This window comes from Triturus cristatus, chromosome 1_1, assembly GCF_964204655.1.
Source record: "Triturus cristatus chromosome 1_1, aTriCri1.1, whole genome shotgun sequence".
NCBI classification, from domain to species: domain Eukaryota; kingdom Metazoa; phylum Chordata; class Amphibia; order Caudata; family Salamandridae; genus Triturus; species Triturus cristatus.
The window spans coordinates 955,649,083-955,675,703 of record NC_140579.1 but is presented as its reverse complement, the minus strand read 5'-3'; the positions used below and the strand labels follow the sequence as shown (position 1 = coordinate 955,675,703).

The following is a 26,621-nucleotide window of genomic DNA, read 5'->3' as shown; positions in this document are numbered from 1 at the left end:
GTGTATCAATAGCAACATTTATATCAAAGCGTCTGCTGTAAATTGGACTCAGAACCATAAAAGTGAACCGTAACACAGGGTTGCGATTCCTTTTCATCTTACTTCAATGCGCAACGTCTGTGCTAATTAGGCACTCTATTTTTTAGCACTTGCGCGCAGCTTGGGGCACGCAGAGTTTTACATTTTCCAGTATGTTAAACACCATCATAAACATTGCGAAAATTGACCTTTAAAAGTGTTGAAAGATATGCTATCGGGTCTCAACTGCCCGAGTATTTGCCTCGTGAGCAGTGGTGTCTATTACTAGCAGGCGTGCAAGGGGGCGCCTCGCGCTTCCATCAGAGCATGTGACCCGCCTTGCCCACCTCGGCGCACGCCCATAGAGCCCGAGAGCACGCGCCACAGCAGTGGAAGCAGCAGTGCAGGGTCTCTCTGACTGCCCGGGACTCCGGACCGAGCGCCTTCCCTACCGGATCCGGACTCAGCCAGCTGTGCATGCCCTCGTGCAAAGTGCCCGCGCTGGAGGGCAGCTCAGAGAGGAGTCTGCTGGGAAGGCGTGCCGAGGCGCAGAGAAGAGGCTCTGCCCAGGTAACCCGCGCATGGGTCGCTGTTTTGCCACTCTTCAAACAACCTCTCTCGGTGCCCACTGCCTAGGGATGCTCGTTCAAGCATACTGCATTTAGTTATTATCCCATTCTGTCTCTGCACTATGTGCACCAAGGACAGATTGGATTATTCTACACATTCCATTACCCCCGTACATTGTATTATTCCTTTCAGCCCGGTTGATATCTGTTCCAGGGGCAGTTATGCAAATCACAATTATCCCCACGCCTGTCCAAGATTAAAGGACAGTTCTACCTTCACAATCTAATGACAGCGGTCCCCTGTCCTTGGCAGCCCGTATCCTTCATCGGCATTCAAAGCTTTGCGGATACCCTTTACTGAACGCCCTGCCTCAGCAGCCAGGGCACGCAACGGAGCTCCAGTCAGACCGTGTGATATCTTTATTTAAGGACAGTCCAGCCGCCTCTTTCATTACGATGCCATTGGCGCTATTTTTAAACGGCACTCCTGTGCACCCAGTCATGTCGAGGCGCTGTTCTGCCAATTAAGCCGATCTGCACGGAGAAGTATTCTGAATTATGCCCCCAGCCACGTTCTTTCTGTACGCCCTACAATTATGCAATTCCTCCATTCAGTCCCGACTTTTATCTCCGCCCTAAAGACAGTTTTGCTCTGTGGTGTTCGCTCCCTTCCATGTCGCTGGCCAGGGTCCATTTCTACAATGTGCCTCGAGGTCAGCGCCCAACTTCTATAGGTTCTAAAACCTATAGTACAAAAACAAAGATCTTATATCCAGGATACAGCCCACGCTATTTCCATATTCGAAGGACAGGGCTTCAATAGGGTGACCCAAATTTTGGTCACCTTAGATATTGAAGCCCTGTATACTAATATTCCCCAAGATGATACCATTGGGGTAATCTCAACCATTCTGGATTGTGAAGACCTGGCAGGAGCTAATAAAAGCTTCATTATGTCCTGTATTGCAATGGTACTTAAAAACAATATTTTTTTTATTCAAGGAAGATGCATACATTCAGGTCAAAGGGACCAGCATGGGGGCTACCTGTGCTCCAAATCTAGCATGTCTCGATGTAGGGAACTTTGAGCAGATGCATGTTTTTAATGAGATGGGCCCCATATTTTGAAAATATTTCATGCTGGCACCGTTTCATAGACGATATCATTTTTGTTTGGAACGGTGCCAGTCAGGAATTGGAATCTTTTTTTAGAGTGGATTAACTTGGGTGATCCAAACCTCAAATTCACAGCACATTACAGCAATTCAGATGTGGAGTTTTTAGATATAAGAATTAAAAATGTGGCAGACGTTCTACACGTTGAGCTTTTTTCAAAGCCCACCGACAAGAATACTTTACTTGCCTATAACAGCAATCACCCGCGATCTCAGAAAGACAATATTCCCTTCGGGGAATTTCTGAGACTACGATGAAATTGTACCACGCTCTCTGATTTCCATCACCATGCGGAAATCTTAACGAAGAAATTAAAAGCCAGAGGGTACCCGGGCAAGTTGATCAAACACTCATTAAAAAGGGCAAGATTTTACAATCGTGATTGTTTATTAGAGACCAACAAAAATAAGAATGACAAGATAAGTGGTAGAATTGTTTTTGTCTCACAGTTTTCAAATATGAGCAATCAAATAAAAAATATAATGAACAGAAATTGAAAAATTTTAAACTATGAATCAAATAACCGATTAGATAAACCGCTATTTTCATTTAGACGCAATAAAACCATCCGCAATTCCTTAGTGAACACATTCAAACACACATATGAAACTCAGACCACACTAACAGGAGAGAAAGCAAGTGGCAACCATAAATGTGGTATGTGTTCTGTTTGTTCAGTGTATTGAAGCCAAAAGCCTAACACATAATAACAAAAAAGTATGGGCTAAATCTTTGAATAACTGTCGTAGCAAAAATGTAATCTATCTTTTAATTTGTCCATGCGGACTTGGATATGTAGGAGAGACAAGCAGAGAACTACGTATTCGTTTGTTGGAACACAAGTCAGCTATTAGGACAAAGAAAGAAAATGCTCCACTTACAGATCACTATTTGAAATTGAATCATGATTGTAATCAATTCCAATGGTTCATTTTGGAGAAGGTGACAATAAATAGACGAGGAGGGGATCTAAATGCAAAAAGGAAAAAACGTGAACAATGGTTTATGTGCCATTTGAACTCAGTGGATATGGGACTTAATTCTAAGGAAGATTGGATGAGTATCATTGTAACATAATTATAATGTTGCATTGTAGAATATGCCAGTAGGCAATACAATACTCAGACAAAGTTCTACGTAATAGGAGGTTGGAGGTTGAACCAATAGCTCGACATCTGGAAAAGGACAGTTTGGGTATCTTAGTCTTTTGCTTCTGTTAAAGGTGTGTCAGGTAATTAACTATGGACAGGATCTAAGCTAGGAAGAGACATAGGAGTGTCACCCACTCTGCCAAGAATAATGATATTAGATACAGTTTTGTCCGAGAGTGATTAATAAAGTTTGGTAAAAATTGAAAGAAAAAATGGTGGGGCAGACTAGGGTGACCAACTGGCATTGGTGCAAATTCAGGACGGTGAGTGTCAAAATTCAGGACAAAGGGTCAAAATTCAGGACAAAACGTCAGGACAATAGGTAAGTTTTACAGACACATCAGAGGAGGTGGCGCAATAGTATATAAGTAAGCCCAGCCATGTCAAAACATATTCAACCATTTGCAAACCTATTCATCATGTATCCTTCCATCTATCATTACACTCATCCATCCCTTCATCCATCCATCCATTATCCATCAATCCACCCTTTCACCCTATCCATCTGTACACTCATCCATCCACTCTTCTGCCCATCCATCCATCCATTCACTCATCCATCCAGCCAGCCATTTACCCTTTCACCCATCCAGCCATCCTTTCACTTACTCATCCATCCACCCAGTCACTCATCCTTCCACCCATCCACCCTTTCAGTCATCCATCCATCCTCCCTTTCTCTCTCCATCGACCCTTTTACTTAGCCATCCTTCCTTCCATCCACCCACCCACCCACCCATCCTTCTACTCGTCCACTCATGAATCCATCCATTGACCCTATCACTCATCCATCCTTTCTCTAATCCATCTATCCTTTCACTCCTTCACTCATCTATTCATCCTTTTGTCCATCTACCCTCCCTTTCACTCACTCATCCATCCTTACATCCGCCTTTCACTCATCCCTCCATCCATTCACCCTTGCACTTATCAATTCATCAGTCCATCCATCATTTCACTCATCCATCCACCCTTTTGCCCGTCCAGCTACCCTTCCACCCATACATCCAGCTATTTACCTTTTCTCTCATCCATCCTTGCACTCACTCATCAATCCATCCATCCTCTCTCAGCCATCTATTCAATCTTTCATTCGTCCATTCACCCTTTCACTAATTCATCCAGCCATCCACACATCCCTTCACTTACTCACTCTTTCACATTTTCATATTAATTTTGAGCTGAGTCTTTTTGAGAAGAGGCCCATCAAGAACTTCACCCTCGCTGCAGGAGCCATTCCAGGACTGGGACGGAAGCCACCCAGGGCGCAGACGGGATCAACCACAGGGGGGGACAGGAGCTATCACAGGCGGAGGGGGGGGGGGGACAGGAGCCACCACATGGGGGGGGGGGGGGGGCAGGAGCCATCACTGGGGGGGGGGGGGGGGGGGGTAGGAGCCATCACAGGAGGGGGAACAGGATCCACCAGGGTGGGCACAGGGGTGGGCATGCAGTATTCTAGTATCATCTTGGTCTCTTCCAGGGTGGGGTAGGGCTCCTCACCCCCTCCTGGACAAGACAACGAGAGGACAGGCTCTCTTTCTAAAATGTTAGTTTTGCCACCCCCACTGTGATGTACAGTACTTAAAAGAGATGCTGGAAGAGAACTGACAACTGATTGTCCTCCATACTTTGTTAATCAGTGTTGGTGCGATTGTGACATTTCTTTATTTTATTACATTATACACTGCATGTTTGAAGAACCGAGGTTTGCTTACAATTTACTGACAGTAATTAAGCTCTGTGAAGAGAACCACGTGCTGCCTGGTGTAATCAGGGCCGGTTCTAGGGTGTTTGGGGCCCTGGGCAGAAAGGGAATGTGTGAGGCCCCTCTAATTTGCAGAAACAGGACGCATTCCCGGCTGTTTGCATCTGAATAGATGCCCCTGAAGCTGAAGCCCCTCCCTCTCAGTCGCCTTCAAGCACCTCTTAGCAGCTCATCAAGGGCGGAGGGTGTGAGGTTTGGCATCACGCTGCGCCTCCCCAATGCTGCTGGGGATCTGAGCTTTGGTGCTGCATCAGAGGATCGGAGTCAAGAAGGGAGGTGGGTGGAAGCTGTGCCAGCTTAGGGTGGTGCGACCGGTGCCGGTTAAAATTACGGACAAATGGCGTCCGTTAAAGAATCCTTAACGGACAACGGACAGACGGCCGAAATTACGGACTGTCCGTGAAATTTACGGACGGTTGGTCACCCTAGGGCAGACTAGTGAAGAGGGTGAGATCGAGGAGTAGAACTGAACATTCACCGGTCCATTTTATGGGCGAATCGAGCGCCAATAATTGTGTTCTTTCCCCCGTTTTTCGAGGTATATGTGACATTCGATCACAAACCTAAGATATTTTATACTTTGCAATAGAACATATACATATTTATATATGTCGCGGGGGCCAGTTAGACGTAAGACCACGTGCCCACATAAACCTATCAAAACAAACAGTCAGCACATGTTAAATGAGACCAGAAACACTAGAATATGTGCCGCCCACTTTGGAAGGGAATTACTTTTATTATTTTTTCAAAGTAGCAGCGACTTTATTCGAATGTAGGGGAGTGAAGAGGAATGGCCAGATATAAATAAATGGGGTTCAAAAATATTAATACATTAGCCTGACTAACATCACGTGCATGTAAGGACCAATAGGAGAAGCGCTTAGTGGGGCCAAATAGAAGCATACGACAGTGATCAGCGCAATAGACATCGGAGAAACACTTCCGCATTCACACAACACGCTTCACGCCATAAGGTAAGACGAGGATCACTCCAAACAGCGGGCTAGCAGACCGTGTTTATTCTAGTTTGCAAGTCATATCTCTATATTAATGGATACTGAGGGAGAGAGAGTCAACAATGATTGGTACTTTGTAACTTCTTAACCTTAGGATAAGGCGGTGAAAGAAATGGGGAGGATCGTCACGGACCTCCATATTCCCCTGAGACATGTGGTAAATAAAGCGATGCACGCACGAACAGGAACGCCATTAATTCCAAGGTAGGCATGAACTTAGGATATTCTATGAAAAGGATGGCAGAGTTTATAACTGCAGATATGGGAAGGGGATCACCAATTGTCTGTGTCTTATAGATTGCAGAAATACGCAGAAAGCTCGGATATGGCTCAAAACCACTAATTGAGGAAGTGGGAACAGACTCTTATTGTGCGAGATAAATGAAGGGTAAAGCAAGACTATATACAGGTGAGAACTCTTCAGAATGGATAATACAAGTCATACAAATTTAAATGAGATGTGGAGGTAACATTGAGTGATACACACTAAACAATGCTCGAATAACAATGTGGGTAGGTGAATAAACAATTAGGGCTATATATGGATTGTAGGCATTCAATGGGATAATTTACGAGCAATAGAAAATGGATATAATGGGCAATATGTAGAAGGTGAAGGGTACCTTAATATTATCTTGAAGCATCCCCATTGAAAGATCGGAAGTGCCCTCTTTGATATCATAAAATAATAAAACACTATGAGGACAAGAGAATAAACTATGCTTAGCAATTGGAAATTGGATATAGGATGTAAAACAATTAGATTAATGAATGACAAACGGAGAGATACGTGAATACATTAGAGCCTAGTAGGTAATGATGCAATCAGGCTAAGGAAGTAGAAAGTTGGGTGATTTATTTTATATATATATATATATATATATATATATATATATATATATGACCTATTGTTTAAATAAACACACTTTTGGATTGAGGCCACGGCTCCAGTGTTCGTTCTTTCGTCCTTGTATTTGGAAAGTGAGACGCAGTGGATTTATTGGTATTATTGGGGTGTGGCTACCCCTGCCGTGTGCCCGCCGTATCAAGAGGCTCGGGAACAGCCAATCGATTTGTGGAATATATATATATATATATATATATATATATATATATATATATATTTATTTAAATATATTTATTTAAATACAGGATTGAAAAACTGAATATTGAATTTGAGAACTTCTATCAATTGTCTTGATAAAGATGGTGGTATAAAGAAAGTCCATCGAAACGCGTCGACGCATTGAAAAGCACAATCAAACGGACTGGTACAGACTTGTAGAGATAAATGAGTTAGACATCTCATAAGCTGTACAATTAAGACTGTGGGTCGGATGATGTGCAATATATGACAAAGTGCATTGTCTTTTTATGTTTTTTTCTCTGTTATGCGGGTTCATAATGGGGTGTTATTGATTGTGTTATTTATTGTGTAATAATGTATCCTCCCCCCCCCGGTCCCCCCCCCTCCACTTTCCATTTGCTTCTTGTATTGATTTTGTGGAGATTATGTTTTTAATAGTCCAAGGAAGGGACTTCAATAGGGGATCTTTTTAATGTGATGAAACATGTTTTGTATACAATAAATTTGGAAAAAATGTTGTTAATGAATTTTACTGATTTGCGAAAATTTGTGATTTGGGATTATTCCAGTGTGAGTTGATTCAAGGGACCGCTATTTGATACTTTGTAAGGAGAGTTTAATACTTTCATGCAACCCGTGCACAAATAGTAAGGGCAGTTCTACGCTGCTCCATTCAGTTTTTTTCTCTTTAATACCTTCACTATTATGGCGTTTAGTTATTGCTTTATCACTTCATTTGCACCCCAGGGTAGCCCATTTGGCACAGGAGCTCTGCATTAAACCATTTTTAATAGCAAACCAACTCGGCGCCAGCAAACCATTTTAATAGTGCCCGTGCTCCCGAGATGATGTGCCTTTAACTCTGTGTATTCCTACCCTTCCTTTGCCACAGCTCCAGGACACTCGTGTAGCCGCGGGCTTGAGGTGTCTTTATTTATTCATTCAAATGAACTTTAGCACACAGTGCTATAACATCCTCGCGGCTTTGGAGCTTTCCACCGCCCACCCAGCAAGGATGCCATGGGCCCTGGTGCATGAAAGGAAACGGGCCCCTTTATCTGCTGTCGGAGTGGTCAAACACAGCAATTATTGTCGGGGTACAGTAGGACCCTTTGGGCTTTGTTCCCGGTGCCACTGTACCTGCTACACCAGTGGTAGCTACACTCCTGCAGCCCTTAAACGTCTTCTCTATTAGCAGCCTTTCAACCAAAGCCCCGTTTGGGTATTTCGGATGTTTAGAGTATGTCGATCACTTTTCTCGCTGCTACACTGGAGCATTATGCTAACCAATATAGATAGTAGTTCCGTATATAATAGGGCAGCTCTCTATCGTTCCATACTGTTCATTAATGCTCTGCAGTAAGGACACTTCTTCCTATGTCATTCCTTTAAGCGTCTACCTACAAAGGTGATAATCCCTGTGCCGACGTGACGTGAATCACCCCAGCTCCACCATCCACCACCGCCCACAAAGTTCCGGTCTTGTTAACTGCGCTCTAGGTGAATGTAAACCGACCAGAAATGCATTGTTGAGCTGAATAAGAAGAAACAAAATCGGACAGGGGCATGGCTCTCTCCTCGCTTTTTCCCCTAATCAACATAATTGCTTGTTTATAAGTATCCTAATTCAAGGCCTGTATCCTGAAGGCCAAATGGGCAAAACGTGCGTGTGATTTTTAGACATCATTTAGGCTTATCTGTTTTTGGCGATCACGTTTCAAGTGACTCTGATTTTATATTATTCTGAGCGTTTGCTGGAGTTATTGAATCCAGAATGTGGTGGTCCCAGAATCCACTGTTTCTGTTTTGTCCTTGATTCTGGAGTGCAGTTCCTCTATATAGGTCTGGTGGTGTGTATAATATAACGAGGCTCTATTTTAGAAACCAAGGTGTTATAAGATCAGGCAACTGGTCTGTACACTGTGCCCTTGTGTGTTTCACCTATGCACTGTTAAAGAAACTGGGAGATAATATTTCGCCCAAGATCAGACCGTGTTTTTGGGTCAAGTGCCAAGGATGGAATTAGAACGCAGGTCGGTTGCATAGTCGCTATACCTCATCCGTTGCAATGACATTGAGGGGTTGTGCCCGATTCTGAGATACAGCAGTAAATAATGGTATTGTCAATGGGCTTCATCAGGTGAGGGTGCCGTATTCTCATTAGTATTACAGTTCTGGCACCCAGCTATTCATTTATTCCGCTGCACAGAGCAGGATGCACTAGTTCTCTATGGCTCAGCGAGCTGAACCCTCTCCAAAGACAGTTGTAGTGTTCTAGGAGTTACATATATGAATCCTGCAAGTCAGTCTTAGCCTGGTGCTTTGTTGCTTATGATTGTACTGTACTTTTGTGGTCTATTTTAATATGATCGAATCAAGTTTTTTGATTTTAAAGCATGTTTTTATTGTACTCCGTGAAAAAATCAAGGCACAGTTCAATAATACAGTTGGAGTTCGCATGGCCGAGGATTATCCATCTTCAGTGTAACAGCAAGGCATTAACAGTGATAGTTACCCAATCACCTCAAATCAACAGTGCTATGTATCTCAATTAAACAATAAAAGGTAATGTTCAAAAAAAGAAAGCTGCACGTAATCACACGAGTACTTCTGCAAACAGCAACCCACCCATCCATATTTCCCAATAAATCGGGGCCAGGGCACAGGGGGTAAGAGGGAGACCCCCAGGGGGAGCGGGAGGGGCACAATTTATCTCAGCAACCACCGATTTGACAACTGCCTCATCACAGTTACAACCAGGAACTTGCTTTCACACAAGACCAGTCTTCGGGGTTCACCTCTAACCCTCAATAGGGGAAGATTCTGGTTCCATGCCGAATAAAGTTAAATTGATTGAATAAGGGTTAGAGCACATCTTAGATGATGCACACAGGACTTTTGCAGCATTTGAGAGTGTGAGATTTGTGTAGCACAAAACCTCAAAGTATATCAACCCGTATGTGTCACCTCATTTTGACAGCATCACATTTTCAAAATTAAGAGATGTGGAGTGGGGGTGATTTGTTTTTTCCTTTAGTACTTTTTTTTTTAAAAAACCTTTATTACAATTTCGAAAAGATACAAGTATGGGCCTACAACCAACAGGCCGGCCGCTAAACGCAGTGTAAACCTAGGCACGACTTAACATGCACATCAATGAAGCAGCAAAAGTTACTAAAGTGCTAATTATCGCAGTCAGCCACAGCCGCAGTCCCTAAACAAACAGGAAAGGTTTCATATTTTTGAAAAACAGAAAACATCAAACTCACAAGGCAGAGGAGGTTAATGGCAGAAACATGTGCTCCCCGTATCGAGGGAGTAAACCAACCCGGGTAGACAGAGGGGGGGGGGGGGTGGGGAGGGGGGCAAGGCAGAAGCGACAAAGTCGCATGTCGCAGGAGCATACAGGAATGCGGGGGCTAGGGAGACAGAGCGGCATCCATCTCACGCGTCTGGGGCGGGGCGCAAATACCTCCACGATAGGAGTTCCAGGGACCCCACACCTTAATCCACTTCCCAGGCTTGCCTCTCGCCACATACACCGTTTTCTCTCTAAACATACACCGTTTTCTCTCTAAACATACACCAGTCCATGTGTTCCTTCCACTCGGAGACCGTTGGCGGCCTCTGGGAGCCCCACAATTGTGCGATGTCACGCTTGGCTATCATATAGCCTAGAGTCACCCATTGCGTCTGCGTCACATTGTAATCAGTCGGCTCCCAGACATTCAGCAAGCATCTACGTGCCTCCGGCAACAAGGCAACATGCGTGACTTCTTCTAACACCGCATGCACTCTGCACCAAAACCGAGTCACATCCGGACACTCCCACAAGATATGGAGAAAAGTCCCCAGTAGCCCACAGCCTCGCTTACACAAACCATCCACCGAATACCCCATACGCATCAGGCCAGGCCCCGTGACGTACACTCTTTGCAGTATCTTAAGCTGGACGAACCGCAATTGGGCCGGGATAGCCACCTCTTTCGGGGAGGCCACCGCTGACACCCAATCCTCGTCGTCCAGTTCTATACCGTCTGCAATCCTGCAATTCTGCAGCGCACAGACGATCTTGTCTCTGCTCGCGCTTGGCATTTCTCGAGCGGCCGCCATCAGCACAGGCGTGCGCGCTGACAACGCCCCCTACAGGCCACGCCCCCTACTGTTATACAAATGTGCATGCACAGGAAGCGCAGCGGACGAGCGCAGCGGGAGCGCCGTTTGCGCGCCTAAGGCAAGCCCGTCTGTGCCCGTCCATGACTGTCCGGGGCTAGGGGCGCGTCACTCTGCCCCGCTCACCACCTATACCCCGGACCAACTACACAAGCTCCAGGGACCCTGGCCCATCGCTACCTCCACCTGTTCCCGCATCCTCTCTTGGTCTTTCTCCTGCCGCTCCCTCTCACATCCCCCTTCCCACAGTTGACCCCTCTCTCTCGTCCAGTAGCATCACCCCTCCCACTACCCCTAAATCCCTCACGGTGTTCTATCTCAACACTCGGTCAGCAGTCGCCCATGCACACGAACTCAGTCCTGCTGGATCTTCAAGCCCCTGATCTTCTTTTCCTAACGGAGACCTGGTTCAGCGACGACTCCCTCCCCGCCCTATTAGCCACCTTACCGGCCTCCTACTACGCCCTTCGGGCTGATCGCCCTCCCGGCAGAGCTGGAGGCGGCGTGGCGATCATCGCACGCACCGATCTCCCCTTTCAAATTCTGTCCCTGCCTGATATCGTGACCACCGAATACTTGGTTATTCGCACTACCTCCATTACTCCCCCTCTGACCTGTTTTCTCACCTACCGTCCTCCTCAATCCCCTTTACAGTTCCTTTCTGACTTCTTGGAAGTCCTGGCTACCATTACAGTTAATAACTCTTCTATCCTACTCCTAGGCGACTTCAACTTCTGGCCTTCCGACCCAGCTGAATGTTCGTCCTCTAAGGAATTCTCTGAAACCCTCCAATCCCTCAACTTCACCCCCCATGTCCACTCCCCCACCCACATCAAGGGTCACACGCTTGACCAGATCTGGTCCCTAAACTGTCCCGTGGAATCCCTCTCTATTTCGCCTTGCACTTGGTCCGACCACCACCTTATCTCTTTTTCCCTACCCATTCACCCCCCAGCCAAACCCCCTCGCCCCAAAAACATCTGGGTTCGAGCATGGGGCCGTGTCAACCCGGAAGACCTCTCCTCCCTTCTTATCACTTCCCTCCCTTCCCTGCAGGGCCTCTCTACCCTCCCAGGTTGAGGCCATAGATCAGTGGCTCTCCGCTGGCAGTGACTCTGTTGCCCCGCTCAAACGTATTACTTCCAAGCGTGACAAGGATGCCAACCGGTGGTTCAACGCAGAGCTTAAGGCCACCAAACTTACTGTACGCCGCGCGGAGCGGGCTTGGAGGAGAAGTTATTGCCCCACTTTAAGACTGGAGTATACCAACATCCTTACCCAGTACAAAAAAGACCTCTTGGTGGCCAAAACCGCCTACTTCTCCTCCAAAATCCTTGCTGCAGAAAACCAGCCTAAGGAGATTTTCACGATTGTCCATAACCTGGCGTTCTCTGACAGAACAACTTTGAAGCCCGCCCCCTCCGAGGAACTCTGCCACTCCCTCAACAACTACTTCATCCATAAAATTTCTACTATTAAAGCTAACATCCCGCCCCCTTCTCCCTCCTTTGTTGACCCCCAATGCCCCCCTCCCAAGGGACAACTCACTGCCCTCCCCCCCCATATCTAAGGAAGCCCTGTCTTCCTTGGTACCTTTGGTTAAATCTGGCTCTCCACTCGACCCCTGTCCTGCTCACATTCTCCGTCACATCTGTTTCCTGCCCGGATCCTCCTCTTCACCTCCTCAACAGTTCTCTGGCTAAAGGTGTGGTTCCTTCCCCCTTGAAGTCTGCGGTTATTGTGCCGATTCTAAAAAAAAAAAACCTGGGGCAGACCCCTCTGTCCCTGCCAATTTCCGCCCCATCTCCCTCTTACCTTTTCTGGCAAAGGTGCTCGAGCGCCATGTCACCGGCGCTTTGAGCTCCTTTGTAGAGACTCATGGAGCTCTCGCTCCCCGCCAGGCCGGCTTCCGCCCCGCACACTCCACGGAGTCCGTTGTTATTTCGGTCTTGGACAACCTCAGGGAGGGTATGGATACTAACCGGCGCCAGGCCCTTTTGCTCCTCGATCTCTCAGCCGCCTTTGACACGGTGGATCATACCATCTTGCTTTCCCGTGTCAGGGCGGCCGGGATCGGAGGGACCGCCTTGGTCTGGCTATCATCCTTCCTGAGCGACCGCACCCAGGCCGTTCGCCTGGGTGACTTTACAGCGGACGTCCGAAAAGTCCAGTGCGGGGTTCCCCAAGGCTCCTCCCTTTCCCCCCTCTTGTTCAATCTCTATATTGCCCCTCTTATCTTTTCTCTTCAACAAATGGAGGTCGCCGTATTTAATTATGCGGATGACCTCCAGCTGGTCTTTAACCTCTCCTCTTCCCCCTCTTCTGTCCTTAATTTTCAATCTGTCATGCTCCACATCCGGGACTGGATGAACCACAATCACCTTAAACTCAACCCCGACAAGACCGAGCTGGTGTTGACGGGTGGTTCATCCAGCCCCTGGTCCCCTCTCTTCTGGCCCCCTTCTCTTGGCCCCTCTCCGGAACCCTCTACCTCTGTTAAAACCCTCGGCATAAAACTCAACTCTCAACTCACCCTTCACTCCCAGGTTAGCTCTGTGGTATCTTCCTCTTTCCTTTCACTGCGCACTATACGCAGGGTGTCCAGTTTCTTCACTTTCTCAGCTCTCAAACTCATCACCTTAGCCATGGTGGTGTCCCGCCTGGACTACGGCAACGCCCTATATGCAGGTGTCCCTGCATATAGTTTACGGCGTTTGCAGCAGATACAAAACCAGGCGGCCCGCCTGGTCTTCAATCTTCCCAAATTTCACCGTTCCTCCCCCCTCTTGAAATCCCTGCACTGGCTCCCTGTGCGAGCCCGAATCCAATTCAAGCTCGCCTCCATCACCTTCTTGGCCCGACTAGACCTGGCTCCAGCATTTATCTCCTCAGATCACCCCCTATGTACCCACTAGGGAACTCCGCTCGTCCTCCCAGTCCCTCCTCACTATCCCACGCTACCGGACAAAGAAGTGGGGAGGTTCGAAATTTGCTACCCTTGCCCCGATCCTCTGGAACTCCCTTCCCCTGGATCTGCGATCCATCACCCTGTACCCGCAATTTCGCAAACATCTCAAAGCCCATTTGTTCACAAAATTCTTTGATTAAATCCCCAGTAGTCTCCCCCGTTTTTTTAGCCCTGGATCTGGTTAGCAGTAGCGCCAAGAAACCGCAGGTGTACGAGCGCTTTACAAGTATTTTCAAACTCAAACTCATGTCTCCCGCAATGAGGCCAGCAAACCCATTCGATCATTGATAAGCTTTTTATAAATCAACGAAATGGTGCTATCCGGCACATAGCCGTCCAATACTCTGTCTTCCAACGGGGAATGCTCCGGAATAGCCGCCACGTCTGAAAAACACGGAACACAAGGCATGATGAACTTGAACATACCGATAGTATTCCCTATCATTCAACTGGTATTCCGTTTTCAGCATGTCGAACGTCTTAAATTTCCCTTTCGTCCAGAGATCCCCTACCGTGCTGATACCAATCGTATCCCACTTCTCGAAGCCTTTCGTAGTATACAGACAACCCAAACGCTGGGACGCGTACAATGGCGTAGCCCGAGTCAAGCGATCCCTCCACCCCATCGCCGCATTTGCTGCATGCCACACCTGCACCGCGACCCGCGTCGGGCCCGTCAACCGCGCATCAAGGGACCCCGAGTATAGTGCTCGATTATAGTCTCCGCCTGGCAGTAGCAATTTGTCCATCTCAAAAGCCGGGTTCAAAGCGGGGCAATACATCCAGTGATTGACGGCAGCCAACTGGGAGGCCCAGTAATATCGCTTAATGTCAGGGAGGGCGACCCCCCCCCCGTCATACCACGGTAGGGTCAGTTTAGCAAGAGCAATCCGCGGCCGCCCATCCCAAAACAATCGACGCTGGAGACACTCCACCTCCCGAAAATACCGGGCCGGCACTACGTCCATAGTGTTCTGCAGGGCGTACAAAAAGCGTGGTAGCGACATCATTTTGAACAATGCTGCTCGGCCGACCCGCCACATCCGCCCTTAGGCGCTGAAGGGGGGGGGGGAGAAGATTCCGTTCATACCGGGCCACCGGATCCAGGGTTATAAAGATACCCAAATACGTGAACCCCGACTCCGCAATCTGGATAGGGCACCCCCGCGGAAGGGGGGGGGGGCCTCCCCGTAGAGAACGTATACACAAGACTTAGCCCAGTTAATTACCAATCCGGAGTTGCGACCAAAGGAGCTCAACACATCCACCAATACAATGAGCGATTTACGCGGAGATGCAAGATACAAGAGGATATCGTCCGCATATAGGGAGACATGATCCTCGTATTCCGGCGTCCATCTAAGGCCACGTATCGAGGGGTGCCACCGCAACCATTCCGCAAGGGGCTCCAAGCAAAGCGCAAAGAGAAGAGGCGACAGTGGACATCCCTGTCGGGTGCCCCTACCCAAAACAAAGGGAGCCGACACCCGGCCGTTGACCACCACCTGTGCCAGTGGGTTGTCATAAAGCAATTTCACCCAACCGATAAACCCCGGGCCAAACCCAAATTTCGCCAACGCCGCCCAGATGTATGGCCATTCCAAGGTGTCGAACGCCATGGTAGCGTCCAAGGACGCCAAGATGGCCGGCTCACGAATGAATGGGGCGCGAGCAAGGACGCCATGCAGTCGCCGCAGGTTCAAAGCGGTATTGCGATGGGGTATAAAACCGGATTGATCCTGATGAATCAGGTCGCCCCCAACCCGGATCAGACGATTGGCCAGTACCTTGGCGAGGATTTTGGGCTCCGCGTTTAACAAAGAGGCCTGTAAGAAGTACACCGATCCCGCGGCTTTCCTTCCTTATGGATAACAATAGTAGCAAGACGTTGGTCAGAAGGGAGGGAGCCCGCCGCCTGAGCCTCAAGGAACATGTCCCGGAGATACGGGGCAATCGCATCTGGGCGCAGCTTATACAATTCGATGGGAAGTCCATTAGGACCCATGGCCTTACCCGAGGCAATGGAGCGAATGGCCAAAGCAATCTCATCTGGCGACAGGGCCGCATCCATCAATACTTTATCCTCATCAGATAGGGAAGGCAGAGTAATATCTCGAAGCAGCAGTCGAGAGTCTTCCTCCGATCGCTCTGAGACCGGAGAGTAGACCCCGTGAAAATACTCCGCAAAGCAATCAACAATGTCACCGGGGTCCGTCACACGCACACCATCCACCCTCTCAATCTCTGGCACCACTCGACTCGCTCTCTCCTTCTTATCCAACCAGGCAATCAACTTCCCTGCCTGATCACCCATATCGTACAATCACCCCTGTTGCTCCCTGCTCATACTCCTAGCAGATTCAGTAACCAGCGCCTTATAATCGGCCTGCTTAAGCTCCAGCACATGCAATCTGTCATCCGTAACACCTTGCTCCAAATCACTCCAACTCGGTGATCTCATTTTCTAGCCGAACAACCTCCTGCGCCTCGCATTTTTTGGTGTGGGAAATGAGAGATAGGGCCTGGCCCCGGAGCACCGTCTTAAAGGCCTCCCAAAGGGAGACGGCGGAAGACACCGACCCCACGTTATCATTAAAATAGTGTTCCAAAGACTTGACCAGGTCTGCACGAATCGTGGGGTTCCGGAGGTACCAGGGGTTGATCGGAGCCACCGTCCCCTCCGCCCCCAGGGCGATATCTAGGTGCAGCAAAAGGGGGGAGTGATCAGATATACCGCGCGCCAAGTGTCGCACCTCTCCGATCATCCCCGCCTGGGCCGCAGGCACTAGCATATAGTCAAGCCTCGAAAGACTACCGTGGGCCCCAGAGTGGAAGGTATATTGCGCGTGTCCAGGGTGTTTCAACCGCCAGCAATCTATCAGTCCTAGGGTATCCAGAAAGCCCCCCAGCCAGTTCTGGGCCCGAGGGAGGTCCCTAGGGGGGTATCGATCCTCAACACCGGAAACCACAGCATTAAAGTCGTCCCCCCCCCCCCCCCCCCCCCCCCGGGAGCCTAAGCAGCAGGCGCCCCAAATCGGCGTAGGTGGCCGTCTGCAGGCCCGGCGGCACGTAGACCGCGACCAGCGAAATCAATCTACCCTCCCACCTCCCCACCAGCGCAGTGTAGCGCCCTCTGACGTCGTGGAGCACCTCATCCACCACCAGCGGGAGAGAGGTCCTGACTAAGATGCCCACTCCCCTCGAGCCAGAGGTGAAACCAGAATGCGCCAGGAGGCGATATCCTCGTCTGTTCATGGCATGAAAAGAGTTCCCTATGAGGTGCGTTTCCTGCAAGAACACAATGTCAGGCGAAATACGTTTCAAGAACTGCAGGACTACCCCCCGCTTTATCCTGTCCCCCAGCCCATTCACATTCCAGGAAAGAAGTCTCAGTCCCCTACCCCCCATCCCTCCCAGCACAAAATATCCCCCTCCCGGGGAGCACAATCCTAATAGCACAGCAAAAAATATTACCCCGCCTTGTGAAACAAACAAACCCCAACCCCCCCATCAACCCCAACAAAACTCCCCCCTCCCTGCACCCCTGCGTGAACCCGAACAGTCCCCCAACATGCAGTGTGCCTGTCGCCCCAATATGAAGAAAGGACAAGAAAAAACCCCAGAAGGAGGAAAGGGCCCCAGCAAGCCCCCCGCAACCTCCAAATACCACGGGGCAAAGCGTTACAAACTGGAGTCCAGTGCAGCCACAGGTGCAAAACGTTACCAATACAGTCCATCACCAGGATCACAGTTCCATTCCTACTCCGTCAAACCCTCTCCGCTCTCCGCCATCCGACCCTCCCGATCCCCACTCTTGGGCAGGGCATCCAGCCACTCTCCCACCGCCTCCGGCCGGTCGAAGAAGTGGGAGCGACCATCCAACTCGACCCGCAGCCTAGCCGGGAACAGCATCGCATACTTGAGCTCCATGTCTCTCAAGCGCCGTTTGATGGCCGAGAATCCCATCCGTTGCTTTTGAACCGCTTGTGTAAAGTCTGGGTAAAAGCTAACATTAGAGTTCTCAAATCGTAATGGCCCAGCCACCCTCGACGCCTGCAGGATAGCGTCTCTATCCCGAAAATTAAAAAGTCGGGCAATGATAGGCCGCGGGGGGGCACCCACCTTGGGCGCACCCCCCGGGATCCTGTGGGCCCGTTCCACAGCGAAGAACTTGCTCAGCCCTTTGGGTGCTAGATGAGTCGCCACTAGGTCCTCCACAAAAAGATCCACAGCAGACTCCTCCAACCGTTCGGGCACGCCGATAATGCGGACGTTGTTCCGTCTGGCCCTGCCTTCGGAGTCCTCAAGGCGACGCTCGGTCAGGTCACTGGCGAGCTGCAACCTCCGCACCGTCGTCTGCAAGGCGGCCACATCTACCGTTAGGCTCGACGCTGCTTGGGTCAATGAGTCGACCCGGTCATTGGTTTTCGACAGGTCCGCTCTGACCAAGGTGACATCAATCAGCACCGAGTCCAATTTGTTAGCCAGAGTATCCAATTGCTGGTTCACAGTCACCTTCATCTCCTCAATGGCCCCCATGACATCCAACGGGGTCAATTCGGATGATGCGCCCGAGGCCTCCTTGGGCGGCTCAGGCGATTTACGCGATCCATTAGGGGATCCCTTTGGCTGTGCATAGCGGTCCATATTGTTGGCCTGGGAATAGGCTCCCCTCCGGGTAGATTTGGGTTTCAGTTTGTCGCCGTCCACTCTCGTCGTCATCGTCAGCGATCAGCAAGGTCAGCACCCTCCAGCACCCGGAGGAAGGCCAGGAGATCCGGGCCGCTAACTGAAAGAGGCCCGTTTACAGTTCAAGACTAGGCCTTGCACTCCGTACTCTGCGCAGCTCTCCCAATGTCCCACGCATCAGTCTCGGTAGCTCAACACGAAACCGAAAGTGAAAGCACGGGGTCCGGGGCAGGCCCAGTCTGGCATGCCACTGTTGTTCAATTCGCAGCCGGGCACCTCACCAACCCCAGTTCGGCACCAAGGCCGGAGAAGGCCGCAAACTTCAGATCGCCAAAAACACGTTCCCGGAGTCCAATTTTGATTTGGAAAACGAGTGGCACCTTAGCGCAAGATCATAAACAAAAGCCCATCGAAAAAATCAGGATTATGACAGGATAGACGTGGGAGGTTGCGGAGGCCCTCGGGAGCCACAAGCCTACGCGGCCATCTTGGTTGCGCGCTAGGCTCCTCCCCCTTTCCTTTATTACTTGATGCTTCTGTTCTGCCATTTTGTATTTGCTTGTTTTTTGCAATTAAGGATATATATCCTATACGCTATTCCCCATATATATCAAGACTGCATAATATACCATTGGTGGTGGTATGGTTACTTGAATTGGTGGAGAAGATGACTGATGGTCAGTGATCAACTCAATGATGGTACATTAATTATAATCATCATATAACGTGGTGTAATCAAATAAATATGTAGTTCGAAGAAGTCTAACAGCTGGGAGTGAGACTGAAGGGACGGACCAGCCAGGCAGGTGCTGAAGGTTGGAGAGGTTTGTCTTAAGGGCAGCTGAATGCATGAGCAGAGGATTTAGTTCATAATTTGCTGTGGGGAGGAGCTAATAATTCAGGTTACTCAATGCTTCACGTTTCCCAAACGTATATATAATACAGTGTGGTTAAAGGATGGAAAAGTGCTTTAGGTTTGTGGAGTGCATCATTTGAGTAAAGAGGCACCAAGAAGGTTTCTGGGAGAGATTAGTGTGTGAGGTTCCATGTACATCCCTGAAGGAAAGGGTGAGAGTTTTAAAGACTGCCCTTTGTGAGGCTGGTAGCCAGGTTGCCGGGTGATGAGTGGGAGATGTGGTCTGGTGATTGGAAATGTTGAACAGTATGTGGGTAGCAAAGTGGATGGTTTTATTGCGGGAGGAAGGAGTTCAGTGTCTCCGATGGTGCAAGGGGCTTGTACATAAGCCCCAAAGTACACAAGTGGAAACATTATACACTTTACAAACGGGAAGTAGTGCATCTAAGTACCCAGTTAATTCATAGAATTTTAGACTGGGCCTTGTCTGTCACGGTGCTACCTGTGTACAGCTCCCATGCTGAGTCAGACAACAAACGTTCTCATTCAGCCTGCACATGTCACACACAACCTGCTAAGGACCCCTAACCTAATCTGTCCTTAATAGGTGACCTTAGTTTAAAGGGTGGAGAATGGAGGGTGCCTCTAAAAACCATTTTATTAAGAACATTACAATGGGTGAGAATCTAAGGGTGTCGCACAGCAGGGTCAACAAGCATTAAAAATGCAATAGGTCTCGCCTTTCATTAAGCTAAAGCCATTTGCTTTGCTATACAATACCATTAGCAAAGCAAATGGCTTTAACTTAAATAAAGGCGAGACCTATTGCATTTTCAATGCTTGTTGACAATGTCAAAGGGGAGGGGCATAGTCATTAAAGAGCAAGTGAAAAATCCAGAGGAGGGCAAGAGTCCAGTCTTGCCTCCCCCTTTAATTCCCTGGCCTGCCCCCTGAGGATGCCCATGGGTAGACGTGAGAAACCTGTGCATTGAACCTGTCAGGCTTCCCTGGCTGTCAAATCTGGATCACCTTTTGACCCCTGTCCCGCCTGATTTTACATGCTCTGATTGACACTGTCAATCCAATCATCAATAATATAATAAATGCTTCCTTATCCTCAGCGGAGGTCCCCAATGAGTGGAAACTCGCGGCAGACAAACCTCTGCAAAAGAAACAGCTCGCTGACCCCACCACCCTCACCAATCTCCGTCCCATCTCTCTTCTACTGTCCCTAAGTAAGATCACGGAAAAATTCGTAAACCTACAACTTAGGACGTATCTGGAAGGAGCAAATATTCTACACCCAAATAAATCTGGTTTCAGGACACACCATTCTACAGAATCAGCCCTCCTGCACATGGCTGAATCCCTTAAAGCCACCCTTGACCATGGAAAGAGCGCTGTTTTGGTCCTGTTGGACCCATCAGCAGCTTTCGACACGGTCTCGCATGACATTCTTCTTGACCACCTCGAATCCTATGGTATTTCCCACCTCGCCCTCGCTTTGTTAAAATGATTCCTCCAAAACCGAAGGCAAGTCATCACCCTTGGACAATACCAGTCAGCAGAAAAGCCTCTGCTCTCCGGGGTCCCTCAAGGGACTACTCTATGTCCAGTGCTTTTTAATGTCTATATGGCCCCACTGATCAGCTTGATATCGCCCTTCAACATTGAGACCATCTCATATGTGGATGACACTCAGCTAGACCTGGACTTAGACAAAAACACCACACTGTCTGAGGAAAACCTGCATGTCTCACATCAGTTTTTCACTGGATGAAAACCAACCACCAGAGATGTAACTCAGAAAAAACTGAAATCATGCAATTGGGGAAAGGGGATGATTTCTGCCCCAGTCTATGGTGGCCGGCCGATTACCTCCCCATCCCCCAAATCACATTAAGGGCAACCAGAAACCTGGGGTTTAGATCTGAGTCAGCTCTGTCCTTCCACCAGCAAGCTCTATCTGTGGTAGGCACCTGCTTTCACCTGATCAAATCATTAAAGTTCTTCGATCTACTCCCCATCACAGCAAGGCAGACAGTTGCAACAGCCTTAATTACATCCAGAATCCATTATTGCAACAGTCTTTATGCAGGAGCTGATAAATCAGTCCTACACAAACTCCAGATGGGTAAACATGCTGCGGCCCAACTAGTATTAAAATGGCCTAGGAAATCTTCAGCATCAGCCGCTCGGAAAGCGCTGCACTGGCTACCTGTCCATAAAAGAATCCTGTTAAAAATCTTGATAATTACTTTCAGAAGCTTTCACTCTTCATGCTCTCAGTAACTTCAGTCCAGGTTTGTTCGCTATTTACCATGCCACACTCTTAGATCCTCCAATGCAAACCTCTTGAAACCTCCAGCATTTAGATGTATCGAAAAAGGAGGCAAATCTATCATAGTATTGGGCACAAAAACCTGGAACAAACTCCCTAGTAACCTCCTTATTATTCAATCAGAAACCCTCTTTAGGAAGAAGTTGAAAACTTGAATTTTCACCGCTCCAGATGCACTATACAAAGGATTCATCTAAAATCCTCACTTTCAGCTCTGTTCGCAAACTAAGCTGCTAAAGCGCCATGATACTCCTCGGAGTGACAGTTGCGGTCTACAAATACACTCTAACATAACATTCTCTCTCCCTCCCTCTTCAACCTCTTTATGGAACCCCTTACCCTCATTCTGAAACAAGTAGGAATTAACTACCATCTCTACGCGGACGACACCCAACTGTACTACAAGATCAAATCCCACTCCGATATTATACACCTTAACAATGCCCTGAGTATTATCCAATCCTGGTTCTTCAACCACCTCAAACTTAACCCTAATAAAACCGAAATCATTCTCTTCTCACCCCAAAACAGCAAGCTCCCCATCCAAGGCTGGCTCTCTGACCTCAACGCCCTGAACTGCTCGCTCTCCTTATCTAACTCAGCAAAATCACTTGGCTTCAATATCGACAACAAACTCACTCTTAACAATCACATTAAGAACGCGGCAAAAGGAGCTCTCTGCACTCTCCGACATCTTAAACTCAAACCCTTCATTCCTTCTGATGACTTCAAATGGGTTGTCCAATCCCTAGTCCTTTCCAAAATAGACTAGGATAATGCTATCCTCACTGGAATCCCCAAAACACACCTTGCCCCCTCAGATCTGTGTTCAACTCTGTCGCCAGACTAATCACCGACTGCAAACGCTTCGACATCTCCCCAGCCCTCAAGGCCCTAAACTGCCTACCCGTTGAGGGAAGATCTGCATACAAGACTGCCTGCATTACACACAAAGCCCTCCACCAACAAACCCCGCTATATCTCTCTGACAAACTTGAAAAAGCGGGCTGCTCCCGGCTGACGAGAAGCTCAAATGCTCTACTTGTCCCCCCTCCCCCCCTCCATCAAATAAGAACCCCACACAATCCTGCTTCTTCACGGGGAAACGCCCTGATCTGGAATGCCCTCCCCAGAGATCTGCGCTGCAACCCCTCATACCACAGCTTTAAAAAAAGACCTTGTATCCCACCTTCTCTCCAAATACTGGGGTCTGTAATCGCTGCATTCAACCCTTTATTTATCCCCCGTTATATATTCCCCCCCCCCCCCCCCCCCCCCCGACAGTCTTCACTCACTCACTCACTCACTCACTCACTCACTCACTCACGTTTCAGACAAAGGATATATGATCAGCCCTATCCCATTTAAATGCATAAACGAAAGCCTTGTCCCGGGTAAACGACCCTTCTTTAGCGCCCTTACCTTTTGTGGTTTTCTTTTTTTGTTTCTGTCCTGACCGTCTGCCGTGACATTCTCGTTCTACTCTGGGCCCTAACTGTTAACCTATTTGCTTATTTAAGAAGTGTTTTTAATGTGTAATGTCTTTTTTTTTTTTTATCCCGCCGAATTCTACTGTAAGGATTGGAATCTTAATGCTCATGTAAAGCGCTCTGCTACCCCAGGGTCTTGCAGCGCTATATAAGACTTTTCAAATAAATAAATACATATGCAGATATCACAAACCTGTGGAGTGGAGCTGTTGGCTGCACCACGCTGAATCTGCACCATGAGAATCAAACTGACCATGGAAGTCCAGGCCAACCTCTTAGTTAAACGAAATTTTTTTTTAATGTACCCCCGCTGGCTGTTATATGGACCATATTGTCTGTTGTCGACACTCAAGTATATGCTTGTTTGTGTCCGAATACGGTCTGGCTCCAGGAACTGCACCAGGGCCTACACTTAAAACTGTCTTAGGGCTCCAGATGAACATTACACATTTCTGATTGCTTTTACGGATTCCTTGCTTTGCCTGGCTTAGTCAAGACCATTTTGATTTTGCTAAATTTATGTGTATAATGTACTTCTTTTAAAAATAATATTTTTATTGTTTTAAGATAAATGAAACATACAATTGAAAAAATGAATCATTAATGCACAGTATGGGCTCAATAGTGGGCAGCAAGAGATGTAATGTCGGGCAGAAGATGTTGCAGCAGATTCTCTAATAAGGAGCACATGGTTAAATTAACATCACATATCTACAGATACATGGGTCATTTCCAATACAATTAAATTTGTCAAGAGTGGGCTATTCATCAGTTATTAATGTCCGCTCTCTGGCCTGCCCTGTGAGGCCCATTTCTCCCTCTTCCATGCCTAGATCTAAGCCTTAGTACTCTATCCATGACGTCCAAATCGTCCGGAATTTACGAGGGCACCCTCTTGCCTTGTAGATCACCTTCTCAACAACCATGTACAGATCCATATTGGACCTCCAGTCTGTGAGTGTAGGAAGTCGTTGAGCCCCCCAATACTTCGCTATATCTCTCTTGGCAACTACAAACCCTAGGTTAGCCAGTAGGAGCTTATGACGCGCCAGATCAATCAATATGTGTGGGTATACCTAGCAAGAGAAACTTTGCATCTAGCCCAAGCTGAGCTCCAAGGATATCGTTCAGCTCCTTCACTATCCTATGCCAGTAGGTTTCAATGTGTCTGCACTCCCAGAGGGTGTGTATATACGTACCACGCTCCGTGTGGCATCTAAGGTAATCTGGGTTATCAGCCCTCCTAATAGAGTGTAAGCGTGCCCTGTAAAAAATAGGTTCTATGTAGGATTTTGTATGAGGCGCAGTCTCAATCTAATAGCTACTTCACGTGGGTGCATGAGGGCAGCTTCCCAGTCAATATCCTCTAGTGGGCCGGTGGTGAGCTCCCATTTGGCTCGGAGTGGACCAAGGTTGTCGGCTATATTGTTGATTTGTGTCTTATATGTCAAGGTTATGGCTTGGGTCAGGATCTCCTCTTGTAGGAGCCTACCCTCTAGCGGGGCATACTCTGGCAGTGTCTCAGCGTCCAAGCCCTCAGCGTGCCAGGCATGTTTAGTCTAAGATAAGCATAGGCTTGGGAATCATGAAGTTGGTATTAAACTGAAGCGAAGCAAACCAGGCTAGAGAGCCCATCTCCAACAGGTCTCATATCTTGGAGAGACCTATGGGATCCCATTTCTTAAAGCCCCTCAATTTTCTTCCAAAGAGGGGTCTCCCACGTAGGCTTCTCCTCCCATTTCATCTGCTTTTCCGCACTCTTCCAGGCTGCCAGCAACTGTTGGGTGGCCGGTAGGAGACGCGCAGCACCAGCTCCCCGTATATGTAGTGTAATTGACTGCGGTTTCGGAATTGCAGTCTTTCCAGTCTATAAGAAGGATGATCTCCCGGGTGCATGATTCCATTCGTTGATGACTAGAAGATGGGCTGCTCTATAGTATGCTCTAATATCCGGCAAGGCCAAACCCCCATTGTACGGATTGTGCTGCAACGTTTGCAGCACTATTCGTGGATGGGCTCCGTCCCACAGAAGGAGACCTAGTTCACTGTTAATGGCAGTGAAAATAGTGTCTGGTAGTTTGTAATAGATATTTTGTAAAATGTAAAGGAGCTGGGGGAGCGTTACCATCTTGTACGTGGCGGCCCTCCCCATGATGGTCAGAGGGAGTTTCCTCCATCTCTTCACATCTTCCTGAAAGTTCAGAAGTACTTGTCTAATATTATGTTCCAGTCTAGCTACGGGGTCAATGGTGATCTAAAGTCCCAAGTAGGTTAACCCCTCCGTAGAAAGCCGCAAACACCTCTGGTATGTTTGAGGAACCACCACCTCGCTCAGTGGATATAGAGGTAACTTATTCCAGTTAATCTTATAGCCCGCGTGGCTGCCATATTCTTCAAATATCTGCAATATTTGGGGGAGTGTCTCAACGGGTGCGTGACATGGAACAATGTCATCTGCATACAGTGATATGCGTTCCTCGTATAAAAGACTGGACTCGTCTACGAAGCCACCAAGTCCTTGGCGGGTTCTAACTAGGGGTGGGCAGAAAACTCCGCTCCAAAGCCAGCCACCCCTGCTCCCCGGCCCGGTCCCTGCTTCTGAAAGGAGCCAGGCTGGGGAGAGCCTCCCCAGGCCCCGGTGGACCCCCGTCACCAGCGCCAGGACCCTCGGCTGGTTTCCAGGATGGGGGGCTCTTGCACCCTGGGACACTGGGACGGAGCACGAGCCCCGGGCCTGGTCCCTGCTTCTGAATCCTAGCAAGGCCGGGGAGAGCCTGCCTTGGTCCCGATGAATGCCCAGACCCTCGGCTGGCTTGCAGGACGGGGGGATCCCACAACCCGGGGCCCTCCGGATGTAGCTCGAGCCCAGCTTCCGAACCCTAGCCAGGCTGGGGGAGAGACTCCCCAGTCCCCCGGTGGACTCCCCGTCCCCAGCACCCAGACCCTCAGCTGGAACCAAGGAGGGTTAAGCCCGGGCCACGGCTTCTCCCCGACGGCCTGCCTGGGGAGCCCATTTTTCTTGACTATCAAGCCCCCACATAGTGGGGGTTTACAGAACTCTGGGGAAGGACAAAAGTTTGAGTCAGCCTGCCATCTTGTCACCCGGCCCGCAGGGCCATCTGGTCGCACAGTCAGGCGACCAGATGGCCCGGGACGACCCAGCCCCCAGGTGGCCAGGGAGGGTGCTGTGCCCAGTCGCTCTTGCAGTCCGGCGAGGGTGGCCAGGCGCTCCGAGGCAGCCGCTCAGTAGGGTACTTCCCCAGGGCTGATCCTCGCCTTCCTGCCCGACTTGAGCGGGAGCAGCGGGAAGGGGAGG

The 26,621-nt window shown here is 48.8% G+C and overlaps 1 protein-coding gene across 29 annotated transcripts in view; it reads left to right on the top strand.

The window, feature by feature from the left end:
- The window catches only part of ARHGAP27 (Rho GTPase activating protein 27), a 1,125,989-nt gene that overhangs the window by 626,738 nt on the left and 472,630 nt on the right, over positions 1 to 26,621 (top strand). For 6 of the 29 annotated variants that reach the window (XM_085650857.1, XM_085650869.1, XM_085650885.1 and 3 more), the window contains 2 exons: positions 5,796 to 5,905; positions 5,999 to 6,110. The exons of 12 other annotated variants lie outside the window; for them this stretch is intronic. The gene's annotated coding sequence lies outside the window, so the exon portion shown is untranslated. Of the gene's footprint in view, positions 1 to 4,817; positions 5,660 to 5,795; positions 5,906 to 5,998; positions 6,111 to 26,621 lie in introns of those variants that run through there. 11 more of the 29 variants (XM_085650976.1, XM_085650975.1, XM_085650977.1 and 8 more) reach the window with 6 other exon arrangements.